At 38.0% G+C, this 19,773-nt stretch overlaps 1 long non-coding RNA gene across 1 annotated transcript; it reads right to left on the bottom strand.

The window, feature by feature from the left end:
• Nucleotides 1-2,347: 2,347 nt before the first annotated feature.
• On the bottom strand, nt 2,348-19,131 carry LOC121398316. Its single transcript, XR_005964240.1, has 2 exons — nt 18,403-19,131; nt 2,348-3,082 (listed from the first exon to the last, which is right to left on the bottom strand). It is a non-coding gene; the product is annotated as an uncharacterized LOC121398316 (long non-coding RNA).
• Between the last annotated feature and the right edge of the window lie 642 nt (nt 19,132-19,773).

The raw sequence follows: 19,773 nt of genomic DNA on the forward strand, positions 1-19,773 counted from the left end.
ATAGGACAGAAAGAGGAAAAATAATGCAACGACTTCAGAGAAGCAAATGGGGCTTGCAAGTATACTGTGCTCTGGTCCTTATATAGGTTAATCAAAGTGTCAACTAATCCTCCAATCCTCTCCATTAATATAATCTGACATGACATATGGGAGGAACTTTCTCTGTTCATCCACAAGGCTGCTATAAAGTGTTTTAAAGTAATGAAAATATAATATACTGTTGTGCTGCACTGGTACAACTAGTGTGTTTGCTTCAAAACTCTACTATAGTTTATATAAACAGGATGTTGTGTAGCCATGGGGGCAGCCATTCAAAGCTGAAAAGGGAAAAACAGCACAGGTTAAATAGCAAATAATAGATGAGCTATGTAGTATACAATGTCATTCTTCAGAACTTGTCTGTTATCTACTGTGTATCCTGTGCTTGAATGGCTGTCCCCATTTTTACACAGCAGCTTGTTTATATAAACATATATAGTAGATATATAGTAGAGTTCCTGAAGCAAACACACCAGTTGTGTCAGTACAGGGCAATAGTACAATAAATTGTCACTTTTTTCTTTTCTTTTTTTGGTGTTGCTGTTTCTTTAAAACTGGGGTTATGTCATCCAGGAGGAATATATTATAAAGGGGAAAAATGTTCATTAACTGCATGAACACACTTCACTAATTCCTTATATATTTATATTACAAGCATGCCTATTAATTATTATAGCATATTATAGGTTAACGGACAAACAAAACCGTCAATGGACATTTCTAAGCCTGGGTGCTTAGGTGGGTTTCAGATAAATGCAGTTGTTATACAATGAAAAAGATACATCTTGGTGCATTAATGTGTTTGATCCTTTTTCTATTATCTCTTTCATACTATTGCCATATGTACAGAGTCAGACTGGGCTGGCCGGGCCAGACCCCTTCTCCTAATGCTTGTTTTTTTTTTTTTTAAAAAAAAGGATTTTCGCGAACCACAGTGCAGTGTGCGCATGCGTGCCGAGGGGGCGCCGTATGCACATGCGCGCCAAAGGGGTGCCACACAGTGCTGCACGGCTCACACAGTAGGGGGATGGGGGGCCTGTAGGGGGGGCCCTGGACTGGAATCCCAGTGGGCCCCGGGCCCCCCAGTCCGACCCTGCATATGTAAACTTTTTAATAAATATAAATGAAATAACATATGATCAGATTGGTGAATTATGACGAGGGATGCACCGAATCCAGGATTCGATTTTTTCAGAAAGATTCGGATTCGGCCGAATCCTTCTGACCGCCTAACCGAATTCAAATCCTAATTTGAATATGCAAATTACGGGCGGGGAGGCAATTAGCATGACTTTTTGTCACAAAACAAGGAAGTAAAAATTGTTTCCCCCTTCCCATACTAATTTGCATATGCAAATTTGGATTTGGTTCGGTATTGAGCTGAATCTTTCATGGAGAATTCGGTGGTTTGGCTGAATGCAAAATAGTGGATTCCTAATCATGACCATAAAAATATAATTCAGAAGTTCACATTCATAACAAATTATCCCCCAGCAACCATCTTTCATATTTTTCATACAGTCACATGAAACAAATATGCAGTTTACAGAAGCATTTAGTCTCAAAGTCATTCTTTTAAGTACCAATTATCCATTTGAAGCTTACCAAAGCATTCTGAACATGGTTAATAAATAAAGCAAATCTGCATTATGCCAAAGATTTTGATGGGATTGTTTTTGATCCAACTTGCGTCTTCTTTGCATATAATGAGTTTTATTTGCAGGAAGGGATTGAAGAAATGAGGGATCTCTGGCACAGGCAGCAAATGCTCCAGCTCCTCACCTGTTCATCATGTAGGGGAAGCAAATAAAGCCGGCCGTGAAACACTAGCACTGACATCCATAGCAGATTGATTTCATTCTGCTGTTGCCTGAAGGGTGAACTATAGAGCAGAGAGCAACAAATCTCAAGGGGAACAAAGATGACTACGTTGGATCCAAATTTATATATTTATACAAATAGTGAAAGGCACTACCTCTCCTTATTAAGGTAGAATTCCATCCATTAAAAAAGTGGAAACTGAAACATTGGTTTACTAATAAGCTATCATTTTTTTTACATAACTGCTGTCTTGTTTAACAGTAACACCTAATGTTGCTGAGTGATGCGGGACATCGTAGTTTATCTGGAAAAAACTGCACCTCCGGCTACCGCAATTTTAATACAGGTGTGAGATTGGTTATCCAAAAACCCATTATCCAGAAAGCCCTGAATTGGGGGAAGGCTGTCTCCCATAAGATCCATTTTACTGAAATAATTCAAAGTTTTCTCTGTAATAATAAAACAGTGCCTTGTACTTGATCCAAACTAAGATTTAATGAACCTTTATTGGAAGCAAAACAATTGGGATTAATTAATGTTTACATTTTTTTTTTAAGGTATCCAGATTTTGGAAAGACTGCTCATTCAGAAAACCTCAGGTATTCTGGATAACAGGTCTCATACTTGTAGTCAAATATTTGTTTACATAGCTATTTCTTTTTTCCCCCATCTTTATATTTTGTAGGCATTACTGTTTCAGCTTGCAGTTTTAGTTGTAGCTGATCGGTCAAAAGTTTCCCTATAGCTTCCCACACATTAACTAGCTGGAAGTAAAATCTTGTACACAAATTTGTAATATATTTGTATTCTTATTATGTCTTATTAGATGTATTTCTTATTACATTTAAATGTTTACTGAAATATGCAAAGACAATTTGTCATTGTCAGAAGAGAGAATATAATCATCCCATCTGTTAATGAAAGATTCTGCACATCCCTTATAATCCACCCAATTTCTGCAAATTATTTTATTTATTACTTTTATTTAAGTTCCTTTTTGCAAATGATGAAAAGAAAAATGGCTGTTCAGGCATTCAAGCTTCTTCTTTGCTCTGTTCCAGTGTGGGTCCCAGAGATTCTGAAGAAAACTGCAAGAACAATAAGGATTTTTAGGGGCATTATGGTAGTGTAAGTGAAACACATCTGCCCCCAAAAGTCCCTCATTTTCCCTGCGGTATATAGCCGTGTAGGAAGTGGAGGCTGGTGGAGCATCATTTCATAGCTAAAATGGAAAAGGATACTATTAGTATGCAGGAAAGTCCAAGACAATTAGAACTTTAACTCAACTGTACACGTTCCACAATAGGGAGACACAACTCCCTGGTCACACTGCACCAGACAATAAAGATGTTCCTGTAACAGAAAAGCTGACGCACAGTCATGTTTAAAGCCCAGGAGCAGGGGTTCCCAACCTATTTTACCCATGAGCCACACTCAATTGTAAGAAGAGTTGAGGAGCAACACAAGAATGAAAATGTTCCTGGAGATGCCAAATAAGGGCTTTGATTGGCTATTGATGCCCCCTATGTGGATTGTCAGCCTACAGGAGGCTTTGTTTTGCAGTACACCTGTTTTTTATGCAACCAAAACTTTCCTCCAAGCCAGGAATTGAGGCCACTGGGAGCAGCATCCATGGGGCTGGTGAGCAACTTGCTGCTCGTGAGCCACTGGTTGGGGACAACTGCCTTAGAGCCTTGTTTTGTTATCCAATATTATTATAAAATAAGATGGTGCTGTCCAATAATTGCTTTATAGATGGTCAGTTATATTCTATTTTACATGTCCAGTTTCCAGACTATTATAAACAGATGTGATTCAAAGAGGTCAGTGGAGCTTTTAAGCAGTCTAAAGGCCATAATAATCTCTTGGAAGGTCCACATTCAGCTTACAGGCTCCCAGTTAGACAGTCCTATCCTAAGACTTTATGCCTTCAGTTAAAGATGTACTGCTCTGCCTTCTCATAAGAAACTATTTACATACAACTGAGAAAGGAAGGTAAAAAACATAAAAAATGGCTGAACCATAATAACCAAAATACAGGAAGCCAAAGAAAACAACAGCAATAAAAACACACTCGGTTCAGATCATAACATGTGTGTCATAATGTTTGTCACATTTCTAGCAAATGTGTTTATTTTTAGTTCTGATTCCCGATGTCAGATGCTTTGCATGGGATGGTACTGAGGGAAGTCTTACACAATCACCCTGCTATGAAATGGTCATTAACATTCAAAGGTGACTTGACATATTGGAAAACAAATTCCATTCCATGTGTTACACAACAGAACCTTTCTGCGGAGCAACAATACCACTACTCACTGGACTTCTCCGCATTTGCCCACTGTTCCACATCTTTACTGACATTCGCTTGGAAACTTTAACATGTGTGCAAATACTTCCATCCTTTCGCCAAACGCTTTTTCTGCAGGAATGTCTCTTTAAATGGTGTAAAGGGTATATTGCTGCGCTCAATTAGGAAGACGTCCTTTCAGTATTATGGTAATGAAACCCGCAGGGATGCAGTTCCATCAATCATAAAGCTGTTCTTAAAAACCAAATATTTTTTCTACGAAAGCCTGGAAATGAAAGTACGTGAAACAAGTAAACAGAATGTTCTCCTTTCTCCTAAAAATGTATTAAGGAATAATACACACATTGTGAAATCCATAAAACATGGAATTTTGAGAGCCCAAGCATGTCTGATACGCAATAAGAAAACACACTATGAGAGGAATTGTTGTTTCTCGCTATTAAGTGCTGGCACGGATGTAGGTCAGTTCTGCTCAGCCGTCACTCTGGGGACTGATACCAGTCCATGCTGGTCACTGCTCTGTTTTAGAATGGGCGCCATGTTCCAAAACATATCAACCTTGAGACGCTGAAGGTATTTCAGGGTCTCACAGTTCAGTGAAGTGGGGTAAATTGCTATTCCTGTAGATGTTTTGAAAACTCAGAACCAATTTATTCAGGAACTCATATAGGTAAAATATGTGTTATCCAGAAAGCTTTAAATTACAGAAAGGCTGTCTCCTATAGATTTTGTTTAATCCAAATAATCCACATTTTTAAAAATGCTTTCCTTTTTCCGTGTAATAATAAACAGTACCTTCTACTTGATCCAAACCAAAACATAATTAATCCTTGTTGTTGCAGGCAAAACAATTCTATTGGGTGTATTTACTGTTTCAATGATTTTCTAGTAGACTCGGGGGCACATTTACTTAGCTCGAGTGAAGGATTAGAATGAAAAATACTTTGAATTTCGAAGGTTTTTTTTGGCTACTTTGACCATCGAATTGGCTACTTCGACCTTCGACTACGAATCGAACTAAAAATCGTTCGACTATTCGACCTGTCGACCTGTACTATCTCTTAAAAAAAATTTCGACCACCTACTTCGCCAGCTAAAACCTACCGAGCACCAATGTTAGCCTATGGGGACCTTCCCAATAAGCTTTCCTAGCAATTTCTGATTGAAGGAAAACCGTTCGATCGATGGATTAAAATCCTTCGAATCATTCGATCGAACTAATTGCGGTAAATCCTTCGACTTCGATATTCGAAGTCGAAGGATTTTACTTCGATGGTCAAATATCGAGGGTTAATTAACCCTCGATATTCGACCCATCGTAAATGTGCCCCTTAGGGTATGAAGATCCAAATTAAGGAAAGATCCGTTATCTGGAAAACCCCAGGCCCCAAGCAATCTGGATAACAGGTCTCATACCTGTACTTATTGTTAGAGCATATTGCAATTGTTAATTCTGTAAGTTCCCATGTGGCTTTATGTACAAAATCACTATGTGGGACATTCACTAAGATTCGTAGTTGCGCCAGGCGTAACTTCACCGCACTTCGCCAGGCGTAGTTTCGCCAGCACTCCACTAATTCACTAAAATCCGTAGTTGCGCCAAGGGGTAGCGTATGGTTGATTCGCTAAGCGAACCGAAGTTACGCTAGCGATGGTTAATTTGCATATGGCGCTAAATTCAAATTTCAATGTAGGAATATGTAGCAGCACTACAAATGCCTGGGAAACCTTCAAAACATCAAATAAAATTTTTATTTTGCCCTACACATGTGCCCCCTGTATAGTTAAGTTGCCATGAGTTAGGAAATGTAGGGGGGAAGGAGGGGAGCCCCAAAAAATTTTTCGATCTTTTTCAGCCTATCACCCATAATATAGAAAAAACGCCAGCGTTTTTTGGGACTTAGAAAAATTTTTTACTTTTTTTGAAGAAATCCCTTTCTACTCTATTGCGCTTCGCCTGGTCTGAGGTGGCGAAGGAAGTCTAGCGTAAAAGGTAGCGTTCAGTACAATGCGCACGTTAGTGAATTTGCGTAGTTACGTCCATTGCGCAAATTCGCCAGGCGTAAGGGTGCGAAGTTACACCAGCGAAGTTACGCCAGCGTCCATTAGTGAATTTGCGAAGTAACAAAAATGCCCAACGCTAGTGAATTGACACTAGCGTTAGGCGCTTCGGCACATAGTGAATTTGCCCCTATAAGTGGGGTAACCTATACTCCGTGCTCTCTGTCTCATAGCAAGGTTCTTGTTTTGTTTGTTTTTAATACCATACACTGTGGGGCCAGTTCATCAAAATTCATAATTTTTTTCATGATTCCTGGGAACCTCAAAATGTCGATATTTATTAAAAGGAAAAAACAGAGAAAAGTCGCTAGAAAAAAACTCAGCATGTAAAAGCTGGTGAGGATCAATAGAAGATAATGGGAATTGTCTCTACCAATGTTACCTTTTTTTTCCTATCGCAGTTCATCAAAACATTCAAGTTTTTTAGCCCTGTTGAAAATGAATGGAACAATGTGATTTTCGGGGGTGTGTGACTTTTTTTCCGCTCAAAAAAACGTGCACAGGAATATTCCGTCTTTTGTTTTTCTTCAAAAAGCTAGTTTTAAGCTTTTTTTGGCGTTTGAGTTTTTTTCCTTGACTTTGAAAACTAGTACGGTAAATAGGCTCCTGTAAGTGTACAAAAATCATGAATCTCATTCTATGTACCCTATAGTGGACACGCTAGGTTCCCTTTAATATAAATCAGAGTGAATCTCATTTTGATCACAGATAAAAATGTAGTATCAAAGATAAAGGCATGTGGAATGTAACCGAAGCAAGGGAGTCACTTGAGCTGATCCAAAAGCAGACACACACAGATAAATCTTCATTTGAAACACATCAGTCACAACCATGAGCTGCACTGATCCGTTTCTAGGCACACGGGCTGTACGGAAACGCACATTAAATCGTTTTTCGGGCAGATGAATGTCTCCCTTTTTCTCTATTCCTGCTTGAAAGAAGCACAGCAGATGTAGGCAGTGTAGATAGAATGATGCCTTTATTAAACCGCCATATGTGTAACCGAATGCTTGGACTAAACTTTTCCGACTGAAAGTAAAGCAGCATTCATTGTTTTGAGATTAACCAGTTTGGCCATACGGTTCAAAATATCAGAGTAATGAGCCCTTGGGGCAATAGGCAATGTGTGTTCAACTTTTTCCTGTATTAATAAAGTAGGTAGGCACCATCACAGATGCTTTATCGATTGTTATTTTTATTTTGTTGGCCTGAAGGTAAATATTATGATAAAAATTTAATTTGTAATCTGAGCAATAATTCAATAATCCATAAACCGGAAATTACCAAAAGAGTATCAGTCACATTAAACAAAAGACTATATACAAAAGGGATTTATGCTCTTTGAACCGGCTAGGTGATGATCAAATATTTGAATCAATTTGTATATAGATAAAAAGGCAATATTTATTAACCACCGTGCCAATAAATCACAGTACATATAAAAACATAATGATATAAATATTATGATATAGGCATGGGATCCGTTATCTGGAAAGCTCTGATTTACATCAAGGCCATCTTCCTTAGACACCATTATAATCAAATAATTAAAAATGTTCTCTATAATAATAAAACAGTACCTTGTCCTTGATCTCCAACTAGGATTAAATGAATCCTCATTGGAGGCAAAAGAATCCTATTGAGTTTATTTAATATTTGAATAATTTTTAAGAAAACCTAAAGTATGGAGATCCAAATTCGCTCCATAATCTGGAAAACCCCAGGTCCTGAGCATTCTGGATAACTGGTCCCGTACCTGTACTTTGATGCAAGTAACTGCCTCTGCTGTAGCAACTGCAACTCTTCCACCAGTCACACATATAAAAGTTCTACTTGCATTCGACTACTATACCGACGATTACCTAGGCGAGTGTAAAAAAATCGTTATTCTCCGGCTTTGCATTGAAATTCAGTTTCCTAATTGGCTGCGACTGTGCAAATACCTTCTAGTTTTAAAGCAGGTCATTTATTGTACAGCAGGAAAAAAAAGCTGCGAACAGATGTTTTACAGTAATTTCAATCAGAGGTGACAAACTCTGTTAACAGCTATTAAACCAGAGGTGTCCATGTTCCCTTCTTCCCCACCAAGAGGCAATGTTTGCAAAACTTTCCCAGTTAACGCTTAATGAGCCATAAAACTAAGTGATTTCATAAACACAAACTACTCTTTTTTTATATACACGCGTGAAACTATTTACAAAAATCTAACGGCGATAGAGTTTGAAATGTTGAAAATCACGGGTGATGGGGAGAGGCATCACATAATAGGTCCTGAAATTCAAAATATACGATATAGAATCTCCAGCTGATTATACAAAATAATTTTTCCAAAGGTATTTGAAAGTTTTGCGAACTTCGGTTGCCAGCCATAACGTGTATTAAGCACTACTGCAAATTCTCAGAGCTTAACCTTTGCACACTGTAATTCCACACCAAAAAGCCAGAAAGCTGGTAAAACCCTGCAGAAGGTTTGCATTTCAGTGGTGAACTTTAAGAACCAATTCTGCTGCCAATTGTAATTAATTCAACGTCTTTTTTTGAATATGAACCAATAAAAAACTCTTTTTAATATGAGGTTTAAAGGTCCAGTAACACTGACAATGAACACAATTCACAATGAATGTGAATTGTATTTGTATTCTGTATATTTTCTTTAAAGCAAAAGTCCTTTTTTTTTTTTCTTGCAGTGTGTTTGCTATCAGCTTTGGATATGTGCTCGATAGTTGTCACTGGAGCGATAATACATTAATACATTATGTACATTTTAATCACCGCTATTTGCACACCTGCTGCTTGGTGCAGGTGATTTAGTATTAACACCAATAACAAGTTTATTTTTTAAGATAACTAGCCATAAATCCATAGGTGTAATAAAAATATGGGGCTTCAGGGCTGTATGAGCATTTCATTATGTTTTTACAAACACACGATGAGCACGTAAAACATGTACAGGTATTGGATCAGTTATCTGGAAACCCATTATCCAGTAAACGCTGAATTACGGAAAGGCTGTCTCCCATAAACCCCATTTTAATCAAATAATCCAAGATTTTAAAAATGATTTCCTTTTTCTCCGTAATAATAAAACAGTAGCTTGTACTTGATCCATATTAAGGTATAATTAATCCTTATTGGAAGCAAAACCAGACGATTGGTTTTATTTAATGTTTCCATGATTTTTCTAGTAAATTTAAGGTATGAAGATCCAAATTATGGAAAGATCCCTTATCCAGAAAACCCCAGGTCCTGAGCATTCTGGATAACAGAACCTGTGTGTTTATATACATTTTTTTAAACACAACTGAGTGTTTCTTTTTTTTTGTGAGTTTTATTTATTTTTTTATTCTATTGTCTTTTGAACATACTTCAAGCCCAGGAAGATGCAGCATATCAAATCTTTGTAATTGATTAAGATTGCTTTTTGGGGCAACATATTTTTTGGGGGAGAGTGTTAATAATATTTGATACTATTTTATAAATAGTCCCCTAACTGAACGTTATATGTCAAGGCTTGAAAGGCCTATTCATTTCTTGGTGTGATTATATATATATATATATATATATATATAATACACAAAAGCCATGAATATCTTGTAAATTATATCCTTATAAACGGTGAGTTCTGATGTGATCAGTTATAAACGGTGAGTTCTGATGTAATTTCAGTCACATGACTTACTGAAACTTGTGTATTATAATAAATAAAGTACCCCCAGTTGTAAAATATAAGGATATTAAAAGTAACCTCGGAGTTCCATGACCTGTATAAAAACACTCGGCCTTCGGCCTCGTGTTTTTATATGGTCATGAAACTCCTCGGTAACTTATAATATCCTTATATTTTACAAGAGGGGGTACTTTATTCACTATATATTTTTTTTTTTTTTTTTTACAATGCTGATTAAATGTTTTTCACTATACTTGTATACTGTTATTTCTTTTTTGTATGTGTGCAATAAAGCCAAAGCCTACAAACTGTACATACAGAATAAGGGGTAATAGTCACCTACGTGCAAATATTTGTTTATGACACAAATTAATGTTATTTGTAGTGACTGAATTAAAATAAAACATTCTACTTATTCTTTTCATAAGGATAGAACTATACAGGCATTTTGACATCCGATACCTTCCATTCCGACACGACGAGAGGAAGCCCATATGTGACGTCGGATGCGCCGAATCTAAGGTAAGTAATAGGAATGTCGGACGTTGTTGCAGCTTGAATCTGACATGACACAACTGTTGGATGCGGACACTGCATGTTGCGTCTTCATCCGACAGTCATGTAGTATCGGATGCATGCTGCGACAACATCCGACATTCCTATTATTTACCTTCGGTACAGAAGGTATCAGATGCGCGCAGCGTCTGCATCTGACAGTCAATGCTGCAACTTCATCTATCTCTTACCCTATTTCTGTCACATACGACTTGTCGCAGGCATTTAGTCGCAGTGCATCGGATTGCTGCGAAAACGTTGATGTAGTCCTACCCAAAGGTTTGCACCGCCTGCAGACGCACCTATATTTGCAGGTACTTTACTCACCAGTGAAAATCATTGGCGTCTCTGTTTTCTGCAACTTTCAACTTTGAAGGAACGGTTGGGCACTTACATGAGCTTCATTTGTGTGTGATTCATCTGGTACAACTACAACAAGAGCAACACACAAGGAAAGCCCTGTCCTTACTGCCTGCCCAAAGCAGGTGTTAGCTCCCTTGTAACACAATGAGATGCACTTTATGCATGAAAGTAGGTGCAATAGGCAATTTTTCCCCTGGTGCTAGTATAGATGAGAGCAAGTAGGCACATTGCGTTTGGATTTTCAATTCTGTACCCATTTCTACAATTACCCACCTTAAATCTGCCAGAACACGTACAATGTACAAGTGTAACCTTTGCCATCATAAGAGATCATCTGCTATTCTGTCACTTTTCAAATCTTCCACAACAAGGCCAAGGGCTGGCCACTCATGCAAGAAAATCCAAAAAGCTGGTTGCATGCCAATGTTTTGTTTAAAGAAACCTTGGACGGCTGAGCAACAAGTAAAAATAATAAATATAAACAAGATTTTCTGACTTAGAAATGAATCCAGGTTGAAGTAGCAATAAATCATATCTCGTCAGCATTTCCATGCAGGTGGTATATTGCTAAGAACGGCTCAGGATGAATAATATTTGTTGTGTCCATTAATAATACCAGTTACCATAATGCAATAAAGGCCACCGTGGGGATATTTCAAGGAACTGTTACATAATGCAACGACAAACCATCTGCACATTGGGTTTTGTTAAGTATGAGCGTCTAGAAAAGAGAAAAAGCTTTTACTGCTTAATTGCTCTGCACTTTTTCTGCTCACCTTCATGCAAGTTACTTCTATAGAAAATCTGTGCTACTATAAACATATTCTAATTTTAGTCCAATAAGAAATATGGAAATATGTAAAAGATACAAAATCACAACACCGCTCTTTGAATGCAGATACCCACTCACAGTGAGCATCATTGACCACAGTAACCTCCTCTCTTACAAATGAGGGTGAACATTCCCTTTAAACAGGGGCTGTAATACAGAAATAGAATTTGTATATACTCTATATGCTCACTGAGATATATACTGTATGTATATGTATATATAGGGATAATTTACAATCCCAAGTGCACATGCATGTTGCATAATCACACACAAAATTGCATGCATTTAAGTACTATTCACAAAGATACTGGCACCTATACACACTCCTAGCACCAATGAGCTGAATGAACTAGAATTGCACTTCTAGGTGCAAAATGTTTACAAACCGCAATCTGCATATGCCAATTCCGAAATCCAAATTCAGACAAATCTAAATCCTGCTGAAAAATCCCAATCCTGGCTGAAACCCCTAACTGATTCCTGGATTCAGTGCATCCCTAGAATTAACAACGCTATTGGGGAGGTAGCATTTCCATTTCTCCCTTATGTATTCTCCCTTATGAATGTAATAAAAGTCGCAAAGAGAAAAACAATTTGCACAAATATGAATTAAAATTTGGAATGTAATATCCTTCCTTAAACTGTTATTGCATTGTGAATTTTAATTGCGCATTGCGAATTTTAATTGCGCATTGCGAATTTTAATTGCACATTGCCCACTTTTAAGAAGTGCTTGAAGGCATTATAATCTTTTGGAGCAACAACTGTTTCGGTAAGAAGTTTTATTACATTCACAAACTATAAAAATCGCAAACCTTCTTCTCCTGTCAGAAATGGTCGCTAAAAAGTTTCTGGGTTCGCAAAAGCTCTATTATTCGCACAAAGGCAAATTTGTTGGCACAAAGGCATAACTTTTCGCATTGCAAATATTTTTTCCGTTACCGACTTTTATTACATTCCCCCATTAGTGTGTTGCACCTACGCACATAACCGATTTATAGCTGTGAATGACAAGTTAATACGATTTAGGATGCTGCTTGTGCCAGAAGTTATGAAAGTTGCCCAGTCATTGTCAAAGCAGCGATCAACTTCCATATGTTTTACCAAAGTAGACCAGTCTTTGTGCCTGGATTTGTAAACTGTGTGCAAGAAGTGGTGCAGGCAATTTATGAGCACACGTGATTACATTGTAATTGTGGGTGGGTAAACTGTATTCTTGTGCTATTACTTTGCTCTGTTGTTATTATTGAGTGAGCCCTTATATGTGTTAGGAATACAAATCAACATGTTTACAGTACAAGATAATATCATCCACAGTAAACTTCCTATGTAAGCTACTAAATGACTTGCTGCTATTTTCCAGATGCTACAAACAATACTCTACAGCTGTTTTAGGGGTCTGTGTCAAGTGGGTAATTATAGCATTGGTCTGAAACTAAACACCTTTCTCTCTGCAGTGCAAATCAGAGTCATCTGTTAATGAACTCAGTGCATTTCTTTCTATGTTTATGCTATAACACTTACTTGTTTGCTATTGTTTAATTATCACCCCTGTTATTGGAATTATTGTAAAGTGCTATGTAACTATAACTGAATAATTAAATAATAAATTATGATGATTATAATGATGAAGTACCTCTGAGTATTGAGCGTGGAGAGAATGGCATCAGCTTAGAATGTCAGTGGTTGGGGCAGTGTGTCTGGTAAGAGAAAGCAGTCGATATTTGCACAATGGTGATAGTGAGTAATATAGGGTTGCCATCTCACCCTTTAAGGGCTCTTACACACAGCCGTTCCGACCTGCGCTCCCCTGCGTTCCGTTTGTTGGCGTTCAGCCGCAGGGGAGCGCAGGAATAGACGCAAGTAATGATTTGAAATGGGGCTGTACTCACTCAGGCGCGTGTAGGCGCCGAACGCAGGTTCAGACGCAACATGCTGCATTTTTCCTGCGTTCTGTGAGTACAGCCCCATTTCAAATCATTACTTGCGTCTATTCCTGCGCTCCCCTGCGGCTGAACGCCAACAAACGGAACGCAGGGGAGCGCAGGTCGGAACGGCCGTGTGTAAGAGCCCTAACACATATGGCCTGCAAGGCTAATTAGCAATTCATTAAGGGTAGAACTACATGGGCAACTTCGGTCCGTTTCCCGGCGGATCCGACTCGCTGCCCCAAAACGCAGGCATCAAATCGGATGCGACGGAGAATAAGGTAAGCAATAGCAATGTCGGATGGTGTTGCAGCGTTCATCCGACACGACTGTCGGGTGCAGACGCTGCATGCTGCGTCTGCATCCGACAGTCGTGTCGGATGAATGCTGCGACAAGATCCGACATTTGTATCTCTTATCTATCCAATTTGACACCTGCATTTTGATGCAGTCCGTCGGATCTGCAAGAAACGCACCAAAGTCGCCCATGTAGTTCTACCCTTAGGGCTCTTACAGGCGAGTGTTTTTACCTGCGCTCCCCTGCGTTCCATTTTCAAGCATTCAGCCGCAGGGGAGCGCAGGAGTAGACACACTGAATTCCTTTCAATGTGACTGTACTCACACAGACGCATGTAAGCGCCGAACGCAGGTTGGGACGCAGCATGTTGCATGTTACCTGCATTTGGCGCTTACATGCGTCTGTGTGAGTACAGTCACATTGAAAAGTATTCAGTGTGTCTACTCCTGTGCTCCCCTGCGGCTGAATGCATGAAACCGGAGTGGAGGTAAAACCGCTTGTCTGTAAGAGCCCTTAGATGCATGATGCACAGTTGCACATAAATCAGTTCAGTCTGCAGCATGCATCTAAATGAATATCTAACTTCTAATTAGCCTTGCAGGCTGTCAATTCCATATGTGTTTGGTTTTAAAGGGGTGAGGTGACAACCCTAGATAATATAAATCACTTGCAGCCAATGAAAAATACCTTTACATAGAACACATCTGTCCTTACAAGATAATCACTGCTCCATAGTTAGAAATCATTTATGTAGAATAATAAAAATAAAATGGATGGTAAAACATTATTAAGGAGCAAGAGGTGCAATGGAAGTGGGGACTTGAGCGGGGCTCCTGGGCACAGAGAAGTCATTCTTTTACAGCACATGTTAATGTCACCAACCACAAAAATCTAAAACCAAAACCCATTGTACAAGCAGCAATTGAGTGATATGAGTGCAGGGTCACTGCTGGTGTTGGAGTATGAGGCTATAAAAAGGGGACCAGGCTAACATATAAACACCAGGATTTATGACCGTGCAGGCATGTCATAGAATTGCTTTTAAAAAGACAATCGTAAAGAATTGAAGAACTTGACTTATATAACAATATCATAATCCTGTTAAGTTTTCAGCCAAGGCATATATGGCAGACGCTATATTATTTCTATATGCCCCATAGTATACGCAAGCTTTAGCCTTTTAGTACCAATCACTGTACAATCTGCAGAGTCTACAACAAAGCTCTATTGTGGCGATGGTGGCGATTTGATGTTTCCATGTTTCTCTTTGATCCCTGGGGTTCCATGTGTTTATTGGCAGCATGCAGAGCGGCACGATTAAAGCCACATCAGCACTAAAAGATTTTATGTATTTAAAGGAGTGGTTCACCTTCAAGTTGACTTTTAGTGGGGCTCATTTGCCCCTGGGCAGTAACCCATAGCAACCAATCAGTGATTAGCTTTTTTCAGCCAGCTGCAGGTTGAACACTGAAAGCAATCAACCCAGTAACCATGGGTTACTGGTTTCCATGGCTAATTCTAAGCAACTTTTAGACTGGATTTCTTTTTTTAAGTTTTTGAATTATTTGCCTTTTTCTTCTGACTCTTTCCAGCTTCCAAATTGGGGTCACTGACCCCATCTAAAAAAAAACAAATGCTCTGTAAGGCCACACATTTATTGTTATTTCTACTTTTTATTACTCGTCTTTCTGTTCAGGCCTCTCCTATTCATATTCCAGTCTCTTATTCTAATCAATGCATGCTTGCTAGGGTATCAACCAGATTGCTGAAATGCGAACTAGAGAGCTGCTGAATAAAAAGCGAAATAACTCAAAAAACACCAATTATTAAAAATGAAAACCAATCGCAAATTGTCTCAGAATATCACTCTCTACTAAAAGTTCATTTCAAGGTGAAAGAGATTCTCATCTCCACTACTCCACTTCTCATTTTTCTTTCTCTGAATAAAAATAATGGTACCAACCCGCCGGTACCTACTGGCTATAGCATGTGGCGATGCTGATGATATACAAAGAGCTGCTAGGGACTGCCACAGATCACAGGGTTCCATTCTAATATATTTTACTTACAATTCTGCAAAACCTTCTGCCAAGCTGAACTTCAGTTCCCTGCACGTCATTGCTAACAATATGTAGTGAATAATATGGGGGAATTTAAAAAAAATTAAAAAGGCATTTCATAATGTGATGTTGCTCATTAGTCAGTTATTACATTGTGAATTTTAATAGCGCATAGAGCTTTATCTAAGAGCTGCTTAAAGGTGGCGTGGCAACTGTTCACTGGCTCTAAACTATAAAATGTGCATTTTTTTTTGTACTCTGGTGAATGAACAGTTAAATAGCACTATGGCTCCACAAACCTTAATAATGATGATGTGCGAAAATAAAAAATGGTTATAAAAAATGCATGGCGCATATTTTCTATTCTATTACATTTCCCCCATACATTTAGAACCCCATTAATACAAGCTTTTTGGTTAGACAATGCCATTTGGGCCAACAAGCTGAATGAATTAAAACCTCATAATTAAACAGTTTATTTTTCAACTATGAGAGAAACCCCTATAAAATCCATATGTTATATGTTGTTCCACCACAATGTTAATGTGATGTCCTATTAATAGTACAGGTATCAGACTTGTTATCCAGAATGCTCGGGACCTGGGATTTTCCAGATAAGGGATCTTTCCTTAATTTGGATCATCATACCTTAAATCTACTAAATAATCATTTAAATATGAATTAACCCCAATAGGATTGCTTTGCCTCTAGTGAGGATTAATTATATCATAGTTGGGATCAAGTACAAGGTACGCTTTTATTATTACAGAGAAAAAGGGAATAGTTTTGAAAAATTGGAATTATTTGATTATTTAATTGCAGAATGGTATAAAGCTGGTCACACAAAGGCTGATAAAATCTGCCGACTTGACATTCCCAAATAGAAAACCAGCCCGATACTGGCAGATAGAATATTACAAAATTAGAAATTTTGGCCATGTCCCAATCCACTCTAACTATGTCCAGTTACAGCCAGACTCGGCCCAAGATTCCACCCACGCAAGCACAGAAACAACTGGAACTTTCACCAAGACATAAATGGCTACTTTTGGCAGCAGTACCAACAAATAATTAAAGGAGGATTAAACATAAAATACTAATTTGTGATGGGTGAATTTATTCACCAGGTGCGAATTTGCGGTGAATTCCTGCGATTCGCCACCGACAAATAAATTTGCGGAATAGTCATGAAAATTCGCCAGCGCTGTTTTGCAAATTTTTCGCCATTTCGTGAATTTCACAGGAAATTCCTTAATTTTTCGGTGAAGTGAAATGGCCCAAATTCGCCCATCACTAATACTAATTCTAATATAGATAAAAAAATAAATTAAAAAAAACATTTGTTAATATCTTTGTAAAGGTTTAAGGAGCATATTGAAATAAATAAATTTGATATAAGGCTTTCACCATCCACTTTTTCCTGTTCAGTTTTGGTTTCAAGTCACTAAACCTGCTGAAAGACATTGCAGAGAGCCTTGCTGAGCTAGGCTGATAATGCAGGACAATAGCTTGTAATGAAGTATACATAGGGTATAATAGACTGCAGGCTGTGTGCTTACATTAAGGCCAAGATGACCTTCATATTTTCAATGTAATTTGCATATTTTTTCTTATAACATTCTCATTTTAATGGATAATGAGACACAGTAACAGTAAACGGACAGAAGTATCTGCAAAAAAAGACAGACTGCGGTATCTCTCTGGCTGTTTACATTTATTTGCACTTCTGGTTATGACTACTGAAACAATGTAGTAGAAGCCAGCTGATTTAACATGCTTGGAGCAGAACTGACTTCTGCTACATTGTTTCTTTTGTGTCGGCAATAGTGCTTAGCAATAACACCCATCTGAAAACATAATGCTCCATGGATTTATATGAAGAACAGATTTAAACCATTCTTTTCTACCCTGGAATGAATCTTTATAGTGCAGAAAATAATCGGTTACATCAAAACGAGGGTTATCTGTTTGATAACTACATCAGTTAAAGAGAAAACAATATATAACAATGTGGTAAGAGTATGATAAATTATGCCTATAGTCGTATTAAGCGGAATTATATTCTGCACAGTGCCTGGTAGAACTCTTTCATCACACAGAAAAGTGCAAGCCTTCATAATATGGCTAATGTCATTTAGAAATCAAATACATGAAAGGAACCACACAAGATGAGGTTTCAGGTTTCTTTCCTTTCTTGTATTTGCAACATTTCTATATTGGTTTGGACGGCGATCTCCTTGCTAAATGTTTCAGTCCAGATGAGCTCTGCTGTGCTGGGCGCTGGGAACCTGAGTGTTCCATTATTTAACAATTTCAGTCTGGCTCAGCTTAGAGATAGTTTATTATTAATATTACCTCCAGTTAATGCCTGCACACCTTCAGTGCCTCACATTGTATTGCATTACAAGGATCAGTAATAGAGGATATTAAGAAGGTTTAAAATTCAGATTGGGTAACAGGCTGTTACCTTTCTAGACACCCATACAAGTCTTAACACTTCATTGGTCATCCGTGCGTCTCTTTTCACTTTTCTTGGCAGATTGCTTTTTTAGCATGATCTCTTCGTCCTGCAAGTCAAACGGTATTTTAGCTTTCTGTAAAGCATTCGTGAACATAAAGAGAAGAAATAAAGCTGCTAAGCAAGGCCGCTAGGGAAACATGTATTATTCCCACAGTGGCTATTGCGTTACCATTCGTGAAACACTGAAAAATATGTTGGCAGAATATAAACAAACAAGAATGATTTTCACCGACCACATTTATGTAAGTATAAAAGAGCTACTGACACATATTTATCATCAGTGCAAAGCTGTGCTGAAATAACAGATGTGTTATTGACCCCTCTAAATGTAAACATCAGAATAAACCCCTTTACCTGAACTCTACATGGCTCTGAAATATCTATAAGCAATAAACACCATCCTGCTGGGATCAAGCACAAGGCACTCTTTTAATATTACTAGCGATGAGTGAATTTTTTCCACCAGCCATGGATTCCTGACGAAATTTCGCATTTGGCCATCTGCAACTTTTTTGATGAAACTGACGCAGAGGAAAAATGCTCCGCGACAAAAAAGTCAACGAGACAAAAATGTGGCCGTGATAAAAAGTCATCATACGAAAAACACCCATTGACTTGAATGCGTTTGGACAAAAAAGTCACCATTATAAAAACACCCGTTGACTGTAATGCATTTGGACAAAAAAGTCACCATAAGAGAAAACACCCATTGACTTTAATACATTTGGACAAAAAAGTCGCCATAAGAAAAACGCTCATTTATTTCAATGTATTTGGACAAAAAAGTCACAGAGACAAAAAAAGTTGCCACAAGAAAAAACTTGACTAATGCATTTGGAGCAAGAAAAATTGATGCAGACAAAAAAAAATTTGCCGCACATTGACTACAATGCATTTTGAAAATTTTTTAGCAATTTTTTTTTGCAGTTTCGCAAATTTTTCTGCAAAACAGGACAGAATCACTCATCACTAAATATTACAGAAAAAAAACCATTTCAAAATATTAAATTATTTATTATAATGGTGTCTATGGGAAATGACCTTCCTGTAATTTGGAGTTTTCTGGATTACAGGATTCTAGATTATGGGTTTCTGCATCTCGGATCCCATATCTGCTAAAATGCTAAGGGAGTGACATATACGACTACTGGGAAAGAACTACCCTGACTTCACACATTCTTATACAGTGCCTTGCACAAGTATTAAAACCCTTGGACAATTTTCTTATTTTACAGAATACAGGTTTGGGATCCATTATCCAGAAACCCGTAATCCAGAAATCTTAATTTTATCCAAATAATCCAAATTTGTATTTTA

This window comes from Xenopus laevis, chromosome 9_10L (assembly GCF_017654675.1).
Source record: "Xenopus laevis strain J_2021 chromosome 9_10L, Xenopus_laevis_v10.1, whole genome shotgun sequence".
Taxonomy (NCBI): domain Eukaryota; kingdom Metazoa; phylum Chordata; class Amphibia; order Anura; family Pipidae; genus Xenopus; species Xenopus laevis.